At 33.8% G+C, this 12,225-nt stretch overlaps 1 non-coding gene across 1 annotated transcript; it reads right to left on the bottom strand.

Moving 5' to 3' along the window:
• Positions 1-4,185: 4,185 nt before the first annotated feature.
• Positions 4,186-4,292, bottom strand: LOC141688501 (small nucleolar RNA R71). Its single transcript, XR_012561941.1, has one exon. It is a non-coding gene; the product is annotated as a small nucleolar RNA R71 (small nucleolar RNA).
• Positions 4,293-12,225: the final 7,933 nt, after the last annotated feature.

The raw sequence follows: 12,225 nt of genomic DNA, 5'->3' as shown, positions 1-12,225 counted from the left end.
TTTAATGAAGTTAGAATCCCATATTTTATCTCATATAAGTTAATCAGTTTTATTCTATTAGTTAATGCATGCTAGTATAATCACTTTAATTAGTTAATCAACTCAAAATTGATATTTGTCTTAGCGGTGAATAATAACCATACATTGTTGCATAAGTGCATATTCTGTTTAAACCAGTCTCTGTGGGAACAAACTTAACTTAATCCTATACTACTTGTGATCGCGTACGCTTGCATATTTTTGTGTCAACAAGTTTTTGGCGCCGCTGTCGGGGATCGATGTTAAATTTAGTTTATGTGCTTGTCATCAGTGGTCGTTAAAGTTCACTGACTCGGATTATTTTCTGACAAGATTACTTTGTTCGTGTGTTTCAGGTACTCTAGAGAGTGTGTATGCGAACACGTTCTCAATCTCGTAAGGACAAAATAGAAGAAGTAGAAAAGGAAGTGATCATTGCAATGGGAGAACCATCAGCAGAAACGAAAGCGTTGAAGGATAATTCTCAACCAAAGATCAATGACATTCAGTCTAGCATTGTCAGACCATCCATTGCGGATGTAATATCCGGGATATCGCATGTAATTATTTTATCAATAAATGATTATTATGTGATGGTTATGTGAATTACATGTTGATTGATATTAATATTTAGATGTTTATATGTGATAAAATGTGAGTATGTTAATTTTATGATGTTCATAATAAAATATAGATAAGTGTGGTATTTTTCTGGTAATTTTTGGAGTTTTATATGATTTTATATTAATTTATGAATTTATTAATTATTTTATGAATAATTACAAAACTATTTTATAAAGCCGAGAATTGTCCAACTTCAACCATTTTTACGTTTTTACAACCCGAAACTCTTCCGAAAACTCCTTCCTAACCTAATCTGGTAATTCCGGACGTTTTCGGTGTTTTGACATTTTCGATCCGGATAACGGTTTGACCCGTACGTGTCCCGGCATACAATTTTCGATACGATAATCATTTCGATATATCAACAAAACCCGTATTCTCAAAATACGGGATATTATTACATTATTTTCGTATAAAGTGTTTTATAAGAAGCCTGGTTTGGATAATTATCCAATACGGGTATCAAATCGGATCGTTTTGCAGTTACTGAGCGGCTAAGCAACTAATTTATCGATCCAAAATGATCCAACACGAACCAATATTCCATAAATATATATAGCCCTTTTATTATTCCATTTTAGTCGTATAATCACAATCAGTCAGTTAAAACTATTAATTTACAGAGAAAAACCCTAAAAACGTTGTGTTCTTCATAATCAAACCCATGAACGAAGACGTTATCGAACTCCGATTCGGGCGTGCAATATATCAAATTGAAGCTCTCGAAAATACCTTTCTGAATCAACTATCTATTTTTGTGTAAGAATCAAGGTATTCTTTTTATTTAAATATTTTATTTTGAATTAATTATAAATTAAATTATGAAAATTTGTTTTTGATGTTGTTAATATGATTTGATAATTCCATAGTGTAGATAATCTTTTTCTGCTCATTTTGGTATATTATATGTCAAAAACTGAGTTCAATAACATATAGAAAAGGATGTTTGATTCTTAAAAATAAAAATTAGGGTTCTTGATATGAATGTTCTAAATTGAAAATTGGGTATTTCTGTGTTTAGGGTTATTATTTGAAATTGATTGCACATAATTATAGATCTTCCAATGATGAATAAATTGGTTTAAACAAATTAAACGGATGATAACAGGAAGGCTTTGATCTGAGTTTGGGAAGGTTCGCCGGCGGCGGATTTTCCCGTGAATATTTCGGCTAAACGACGAGGCTTTTGGTGATTTGGTTGGCATAATCGAGTTCGTCTCGATGTATTCTTCTGATCTACACGTCTCTGTCGAGTTCAGGTTAGTTAACGGCGGCCGGCGGCGGCGTCGCCGTCATTTCGCCGGAGAAGACGGCGAAGTTGCAGATTGGTCCTCCTACTTTTGCAGAATTTATGTTTTAGTCCCTGAAATTTTAAAAACCAACAAAAACTGGATTGCTGTTTAATTTTATTTTAAAAATGATATTTTTTATTATTTTAAAAATCAGAAAAATATTTATTTAATTATTTTAAATTCAGATTTTTTTTAATTATTTATTTATTCAAAAATAAATTGAAATTATTTTATTAATTAATTTTAATTAGTTTTAAATTATTTTAATTAATCAATTAATTTATTATTAATTGATTAATTAATTTAATTAATTTTAATTGATTTAATAATTAGATTTAATTATTTATTTTTGATTAAAAGTTCTAAAAAATTGTTTCGAGTTTTAAAATATTATTTTAAATTTTTTTCAAGGCTCGATAATTATTATAAAATTATTTTAAAGTCAGATTTGGGTGTTCGAACCCTAGTAATTAATTATAAAATGATTCGGAGTCCCGTTTAAATTTCGAAAAATGTTCAAAAATTCGTATTAAATACCTGGAAAATTATTTTAACCCCGAATCTTTTTCGAATTTTTTTTTATCAAATATCTTACGTGCTACGTGTTATATGTGTTCTGATTGATGCATAATATGACTGCATATGCATTATTTGACCGTTTTATTCATAACTTTCAATCCTTACATCAGATTTGGGTGAAACGAAGGATAGTTAGAAGTTTGTAACGAGTAGAACGAAATGAGAATGAGTATTGATAAGTACATATGATGTTTAACAGAGGAAGCGAGACGTAGAAAGGGAAAGCAAGTGGTCAGTATGTGGGAACCAGTAGAAAAGTAGAAGTAGAATAAAAGCAAGTTGATAAGGCAAGTGTTTCTGCTCTTCCTTATATATAATTGCAAGTATTCCTAATGGTTTTTGTTCTATATTGCAAGTACTTTGAAGTCCTTAACCCAAACCCTGATTCTTATTGATCTTAAGCCATAAGCCTGATTCTTCATAAACCATTGATTGTTGAATTCTCATATACAAACCATACCTATACGATACTACTCCACAAATACATATCTACCATATACTGATTCTTGATACGAGATTGCTTAACATACCAACCCTTATATCTTGTGTAACAGAAGACCAATTCTTGTAACTCTTGAACCCTTGGGTCTTCTGCTTTCTGATTCTTTCCTTGATTGAAACCCAACCTTTATGATTTCCTTGTTATTTCATGGAATTACATATCATCCTATGCTTCAAGATAAATGTTGTTTATGATTCAACTATTGATTTATATTGCTTATCTTATTATGATTCTAGAATTGGATTATTTTTAAATATGGACCAGATTCATGGTCGGACCAGATTCGTGGTCATAATAGGCCAATGTGTGCCTTGGATCCAGTATATAGAGCAAAGCTGGGAGCCTTGCTTGGGGTTAGTGCGTGACTGATCAGCAGCCTAACCTTGTTTTTTTTAAAAAGCGAAAATCCAATACTAATCATTGCTTATCAGTAATCTTGATTCCTTATATCATTTCAATTGATCATTGTTAATCTAAGTGACTGTCATTATGACTTGCTGAGCTAGTTAGCTCACTCTTGCAAATGTGTTTATATTCTTTTCCAGTGAAAAAGAAAACTGGTGGTAGCGAGGATCCCTAGACAAGTGTGCGAGCTAGGTATCCAGGTTGAGATGGAATAAGCTAACAGATGATGTTTGACCTAGTTTGTGATAAAGTTTAAACTTCCTTTGTAAGATAAATAAACTGGGATTTGGAACGTTTGTAATATAAATAAGGTGATGGCTTGTGAGCATACTTTAAACTGCGTCGATCCGTGGAATATGGTAAGTAGGGTCATTGCATATATATTATTAAATTCATAAACAAGTCTAAATATGGTATGTGTGTGTGTGTTATGAGCCCCAAACTTCTGACCCGGGTTTGGAGGGCGTTACAGCTAATACCTTTGAAATCAAGCCTGGCACGATTCAAATGGTACAGAATTCAGTCCAGTTTAGGGGTTCTCCAACGGAAGATCCCAATATGCATATTTGGGATTTTATCGAGATCCGCGACACCTTCTAGTTCAATGGTGTGTCGGAAGATGCTGTGAAAATGAGATTTTTCTCATTTTCTCTGAGGGATAAAGCTAAGAGCTGGTTACACTCTCTACCACCAGGTTCTATTATAACATGAGAGGATCCTGCTCAGAAATTTCTTACTAAATTCTTCCCTATGGAAAAGACTGCTGCAATCAGGAATGCTCTTACTCAATTTGTGCAACAATCAGGTGAATCACTATGTGAAGCATGGGAGCGCTACAAGGAGATGCTTAGGAAGTGTCCTCATCATGGAATGCTTGACTGGATGGTGATAAATTGCTTTTATAATGGTTTGGGAACACAGTCAAGACCTATGCTCGATGCAGCATCAGGTGGAGCTTTATGGGCTAAGAGCTATTATAACGACTCGTGTAATCTTTTTGAATTATTTAATTGTGCAATTATAGAAATTATTAAATAAATAAAATATGTGTTGTTTGATTATTATTTAGGTGTGATTTATAAAGTACCGGGTTGTTCGCGTGATTAATTAAGGAATTGTATTGAATTGTTTCACTTTTAAAGTGGATTTAATGCAAATTTATTTGTATAAATATTTGAAGTGTCTCTAAAATTGTTTTTATGATTTTATAATTACAATAATTATTTTTAGGATTTTATAAAATTGAGAAATCAATATTTTATTAATTATTTATCTTTAAATGATTTTCTGAATGCTTTTATTTGTAAAATCCATATTTAATTCTAGAATTCTTCAAAAATTATGAAACTCATATGTATGTAAGTTTGGAATATTCTGAGAATTTTAAAATTATTTTGGAAATTTTTGGGATTAATTTTACCAGCGCGTTGTTTCGTTTTATTGATAAAAGCGGGTATAAGTGGCATTTCAAAAATTGTGTTCAAATTATGAAAATTACGTTTTTATTTACTTCGAGATATTTATAATATTATAAGATTATTTTCATGATTTTCTGAATTTGTTTTAAATGCACCTCGGTTCGTTAATTGTGAAATACGGGTATAAACTGCATTTGAAAGATGCTTTAAAAATTATGAAATTTGTATTTTATTAGCATCGGGATATTTGTAAAACTTTAAGATTATTTCGGAATTGTTTCGATTAATATTTATTCGCGATATTGTATCGTTAAAGGGTAAAACTGATACAAACTGACTAGCTATCAGGGGGTACGTGTCAAATGGTTAGACACGTGTCATGAGCATACAAATCAGCACAATAAAACACCCAACAGCTCTCTTTCTCATTTTTGGTTCCCTGCAATTTCATCTTCTCTCGCCCTTTTCTTTTTTTTTTTCTTCTTCTTTCTGTTAATGTTCCCTTTTCTTCGGTTGCTTCGGTTCCTGGTGGTTCTTCCGCCGCCGTCCTGGTTCTCCGATTATTTTTGGTTATAATCGGGAACCTGAAAGTGAACGATGGACTAGAGTTGACCTAGTACTCAGATGACGAGCTCAATAGAATTTCAACAGAAAAACTTGAGTATCAAAATCGAACCTAATATGGTCTAGTGGTTGGACGTTAAAGCCTGAGCAGCAGAATCGGCTCAGAGTTGGTTAGTAGCAGTTGTAAAGCCCTGTGGGGCAAGTACTTCCGAACTTTTCTTCAAGATATATTGCAATGATTTTCGAACTGTTTCATAACATGTCGCTATTATTTAAAAACAATTCATATTTTGTATTGCAAGTGTTATAAACTATTTAACCTTGAATCCTGATTTCTCTTGATCTTGAGCCATAAGCCTTATTCTTTGTAAATCATCCTTCATTGATTTTCAGATACCAAACCACACAAATATGATACTACACCCAAATGTATAACTACCAAACACCAAACACTGGAACAAAATTGTTTGAAAACACAGAAATTTCTATACCTCGACTATTCTTTATAACATCAAAGAACTATGCCCTGAAAAATCATTACTGGCCCAATACCTGATCATTTTACAAACTGGAAAACCGTTTCTTATACATACCCTGAAATACCCTTGAGATGTCCATGAGTTTCCTTACGTTTTTATGCAAATGTTTAACCATTATTGATTATGATCTTGTTTTTTTGAATCATATTGTTATCATATTGAACTGCTTTAGGATTGGATAGTTTTTATATATGTGGACCAGATTCGTGGTCAGACCATACCAATGGTCAAGTTAGGCCAATGTGTGTCTTGGATCCAGTAATTAGAGCAGTGCTGTGTGCTTGCTCGGGGTTAGTGCGTGACTGATCAGCAGCCTAACCTTAGTTTTTAAAACTTAAAATGAATATCCAATTCTAATGATTAGTTAAAAAGAAACTTGATTCCTTTGAATCATCTCATTTGATCATTGTTTAACCTCAGTTATCACTATTATGACTTGCTGAGCTAGTTAGCTCACCCTTGCGATTCTTTTATATATTTTACAGTTGAAAAAAATATGGATGATAGTGAAGTTCCTCAGTCCAAAGTGCGGGCTAAGGTTTCAGTTGAGTTGAACCGAGCTAGCAGAAGCTTCATGCGGTATAAAGATAGTTAGATTGTAAGAATGATTTTATTATCAATTGTAAGTTAAATTAGTTGGGATTTGGTACGTTGTAATAAAAGTTAGGATTGTAGCTTGTTTTCATACTTTAACCTGTTGCGATCCGTGGTTATGTAAAGCAGGGTCATTGCAAATAATATTTCTTATTCAGGTTTATATATTGTATATGTGTTGTGGACCCCAAACTTCTGACCCGGGTTTGGAGGGCGCCACAGGTTGGTATCAGAGCTAGAGGTTATAAGTCACTGAAACAAGCCTAGATTGTCGGGATTGGGTAGAGGGTTAGGATTAGGATATAGAAAGCTAAGACGTCGTAATGATGAGTGCGATTACATAGTAGGTCTCCGGCACGGTTCGTGTTGCGATTCGGGATTCTCAGCTTGCAACGTGATTTCCAGACAACGGCAATGGTGGATTTCGATTTCCCAAGTGTCATTTGATCATTTGGAGCTTTCCGTTCGAGGATCGTCATCTTCTCTCAGATTAGAATTGCACCTTGTTCCTTCACCAGTATTAATGGCACTACCTTCTGTTATAACGATTGCACTTCTTCAAGCTATTCTACGCTACTTTTCCCACCTTTTGATATGAGACTACCTATTAAAAAAAAACTTCCATTTGTTTATTCTTGTTTTACTGGACATTCGGCTGTGAGCGTATCTCTTTAGTTTACCCTACATCCTGTTCTATACCCCCAGTTTAGAACTTGTCCTATGAAGCGATTGTACCTCCGAGAATGGATTCGAGAGCTATAGTAAATGATGAGCGCTTGAGTTATAAATCGAGGTGAGACGAAGTTTAGAGAGGAGATTTAAGTGTTTCAGGGGATAGCTGTTATCGGGTTAAAAGAAACCCTTAGAGACTAAGCCACCCGTGAATAAGTATGGGATGAGCTAGATGAATTTTGAAAGAGTAAGAGAGAAAAATATAAATCTGGGATTTTTGTGAAATTAAAAGATGATGATATGATAAATGCGATATGTAAAGTAGTAATGTGATGTGGTATGAACAAATTTTGTTCTATGAAATAGACTTATTGACTATTGGATAGCCTGTTTTACTTAACTACTGCAACGGTAATGTCGGGAGTATTACCAGTATGGAAGCTTTGATGTGAAGCTACGAATAAGATAACATGCAACGACAATTGAAGTTTTCGTCGATTAAGGAAGGCAAATGGACCCGATAAAGGAGAAAAGGTAGATTGGAGTGAACGAACTTTTATGTAATTGTTTCTTTAAAATGGTACCTTGTTATAGGTCGGAAAGACAACAACCAACTCATATAGTGAGGATAACCAGGTTTGTGATTTTCCAAACTTTTTAAATAAGTTTTCGAAAAAGATTTTCCTTTACAAATTTTTAAAATCCTGTTCGAATAAAATGATTTTTTTAAACACTGGTTGTCAAGTGACTACTTGAGTTTCTTGTTTGTCGGAAAGCCCAGGTTACCTGGAAGGATGCTGTTTCAGACTTAGTATTGCTAATTTCAAGAACGAAATAACCTATGATTATGAAGAAGTTGATTATTCCTAACAGTAAAGTGCCAATATTGTTTGATAAAATTTATAACAGAATCAGCGTACGGAGTAACTATACATTCAATTACTAGGACTATCAGAGTTTGAAGAATTCTTTGATTTAACAGAAGCCAGAGCGTGATCGAAGAAGATTGAAAAGATTTCTAGACCTCTCTAAAAGCATAATATTGTTAAAAAAAGGATCGTTATGTCGAATGGTACGTGGTTATTCTCAATTAAAAGAGAAATCTCGAAATTATCTGGTAGGAACGCCATTATGATCGAATTGTTAAGGTATCATACGTGTAAGTGCGATGTTAAAGACGCAAAACTTAGCAAATAAGAATTCATTATAATGCTTGGTTGCGAAGACATTTCAGCGGACTTTCTAAAGTTGTTCTATGATGCGATTGGGATATGATCGAACAAGCTCGAAAGATGAATCCAAGTGAAATGTGGATGGTGACCAATGGTATTGTTCTTGTCTTCAATATTATAGCGTATATTCCCTTTTTGATTCCTAAATAAGTATGAACTTCTTTTCTTAAATAAACTCCTTGCTATGATATCGAAAAGGAGGATATTGTATTCCTTTCAAATTTAATTGTTTCCCTCAATTTTTGCTTTCTGATTGGGACAAACAGTGTTATGGTGAGACACTTTGTCAGAATGACGGAGAGTCGGGTGGAACGCCACCTAATCATATGCTGTATGCCATATGGTACGAAAGACTGGCCATCTTAAGTACCAATGTGGTTGTCTCATTCATATTCAAATCCTTACTTCTTTTTTCTTTTCAACTCTAATTTTTTTGAGTTTTGAATCCTTCTAGTCGTTTCGTTGTACTGTCATTCTTTGCAAGAAGTTTTTAAACAGAAATCAATGTATCCTGAATTAAGGGGACGAAGTTCCATCTACATCTTATGTATGGGAAGGAAATAAGGGCACCTGGCGAGAATTGTAAATCACTAGTCCCAGTGAAGAAGCCAATAAGAATCAAGGGAATCTACTCCAATAAGGAATACGTTTTCGAGAACGAGAATGTGTGATTTTCCTGTGAAATATGTTATTCAGAATACGGACGTGATGATATGGATGATCAGGGTGAATACCTTAGGCGTTAAAGTATTAAAAGATATGGGAGAAACTTAATTATTTATCTCTCAAAGTTTTGTTGATAAGATGAATTACCCTGTTGAATTGATAAGATTGTGATTAAAGGACTAGCAAGTCAAGAACGTGTAGTTGTTAAATAAGTAAGTACCAATTGTGAAATTGAGATTCCTGGCAATAAGTTGTGTAGAATTGAAATCCTGGAAGATAAGAGGATTTGATATTATTCTAAGGAATGGATTGACTACTAAAGCGTGATGTCCAGACAGACCGTCGGGACGAAAAAGATAATTCTGAGGATGCCAAATGAGAAGGTGAGGAGGTTCAGAAGATGAAGAAGGTAATGAATTTGTTAATGATGATTACGGTGATCAAGATATGAGCATTATGGTGATTATGGAATACATAAAAGTCGGAAGCAAACAAAGTTTGAAGATTTTATAGTAATTAAGAAGTTTCAAGATATGTTTTTTGGATGAGTTATCAACATTTCCTTCGGATATAGAAATTGAATTTGTGACTGACTTAGCATCTGAAACGAAGCCATTGACTAGGGCCTTACACAAAATGGCACCAGTTAGAACGAGGAAGTTAGCAAAGCGGATGCAAGAAATGCTAGAAGAAGAAGCAATTAAACCCAGTGTATCCCATGAAGTATACCAGTACTATTTGTTAATAAGAAAATGAAAGTATGAGATTATGCGTCAACTAAAGCCAGCTCAACAAATTTACTATCAAAAGTATCTGTTACCTCGAACTACTGATTTGTTGATCAAACAGAAGAGGCAAAGTATTTTCTAAAATTGATTTAAGATTTGGGTGTTACCAATTGGATATTGAACCTATGGATATAATCTTTAAGGAATATCTGGATAAGTTGTATTTGTGTTACTTAAAGTCAATGGAGGACCATGCGAAGTATTTAATGACAACGGAGGAGTCAGAGAAGAAAGAAGTTGTATGTAAAGTTGCAAGGTGAAAGTTTTGATGATAGAAAACGTAAATAATTAGTGAGGAGGAGATTAGAGGAGATCCAGTAGAAATTAAAGTCACCATGAATAGAGAAAGGTCAAAAGCACCAACAAAAGTAAGAAGTTTTACCATGGACTGGCTATACTGAAAATTTGTACAAGGTTTCTTGAAAGTTGCAATGCCTTTGATGAAGCTAATTAGGAAAAGCAATAAGTGAGTATGAAATAGAGAAGGGTGAAGAAAGTTTTATAGAGTTAAATGAAGGAATGGTTATAGTACCTGCTTTATCACTTTGAAGATATCAAGGAGATTTGGTAGTTTATAGTGATGCTTCTCATAAGGGAGTAGGATGTGTGTTGATGCGGCATAATAAAGTTATTGTATATGCACCCAGACAACCGAAATCTTATGAGCAGAAGTATCCTACTCATCATTAGGGCTAACAGTAATAGTATTTGTTTTGAAAAATGGGGAGACATGATATGTATGGAGAAAGGTGTAAGAGCTACGGACCATAAGAGTTTGAAGTAAGTATTCACGAGAAAAACAAATATAGTGGCAAGCGATAAACAAAAAGGAGAGAACGAACATAGAGACTATACCAGAAGGATTAACTATAGGATTCTCAAAGTTGGAATTGGAAGCTAAAGTTCATAATCCAAAAGAAAGAAAGATGGATAGTGTGACCTCTCAGTTGAAGTTGTGAAGGGAAAGATAAAATGTCAAGAGAAGATAATGGATCACGATATCTCCAGATTTTCTTCCAGCACTTGGATGCTACAAGTAGAAGAATTAAGAAATAAGATCCCACATGGAATTCACAATGTTAAGTATTTAATTAGTGAAGAGACGCCAAGATATATGGAAATTTAAAGAAAAATAGTGATAATCAAGTATAAGAAGGAAATTTCAAGATAGATCAGGAGGTATTGGACATGTCAAAGAGTTAAGACGAAGTATTGGAAAGCCTAGTGGATAAGGCAGACCCAGGAAGTGACTTTACAAGAGGCGAATTGTGAAGTGGGAGTTTAGCAAAATAATGAATAAGAATAAGTGACCCCTATAAAGAATTAATTTCCTACGAGACCTAATTCAAGCAATATATTATATCTCGAGGATTAACTAAAGATCCAACCTGAGAAAATATCAGAGATTACGATTAAAGTGAGTTAAGAGCATTGCAAGCTAGCTCTTGTGATATTATGTGAAATGACGAGTGTATCAGGTGGCTATAAGGAATTAAGGAACGTGGTGTATAAGGAGTACTTGGATAAGCAAACTGTATTTATTGATAACATCCTCAGCTACTCAAGGAATAAGAAAGTCTGCGTGGGATGCCCAAGGATTTTTCTCCACAGATCAGAAGGAAAGCAACTATACGTTGAGTCTTCAAGAATGAAATTTTGACTAAGGTTAACAAAAGATTCTGAATTAATTCATTAACAACCACCTAAGCAAAACCGTATGGTAACGGATGTTTTAGGCCAATAGAAAGGATTGGATGTAATTAAGACCACCAAGGAGTTAATAAACGAATTGGAAAGAGTGAAATCTGAAGTTCAAATATTTAAAAATAACAGTACATGAAAATATGAGATTACTTTTCAGCCTTAACTAATAAAAAGGAGTAAGAAATGTTTAAATATTTGGAAACCAAGTTGAAAACGAGCACCGCCTATCATCCTAAAACGGAGAGTCAAAGTACGGAGGTGATTTAAGAAATGTAAGATATGTTGAGAAGTTGAGTTTTATGAAAACACTGGAATGATTATTTAATATCGATGTCAGCTTTGGAATGCTACTTTACCAAGCTTCATGCGAACGCGAGTTTAGGTTCCCATTTTCTTATTGAGATAAAATGAGAGAAAGGAAGTTGTTAAATTCTAAGTTAATTCTACACACCAAGAGCGTAGTGCTATTGGTTAAAGCAGCTCGGGGTGGACAAAGAAAGAAGGCGAAATTGTATCGAGAGAGAATATAAGTATAGAAATAGGACCAGTAGTGTTAGTAAAAGTGTCGTCTTGAAAGAGATTGGATAAGTTTGAGTAGAAGGGACAAGCTAAGTCCTAAAATTAGTGA

This window comes from Apium graveolens, chromosome 9, assembly GCF_009905375.1.
Source record: "Apium graveolens cultivar Ventura chromosome 9, ASM990537v1, whole genome shotgun sequence".
NCBI lineage: Eukaryota > Viridiplantae > Streptophyta > Magnoliopsida > Apiales > Apiaceae > Apium > Apium graveolens.
Note: the sequence above shows the minus strand (reverse complement) of the source record. Positions and strands in the feature narration are given on the sequence as shown.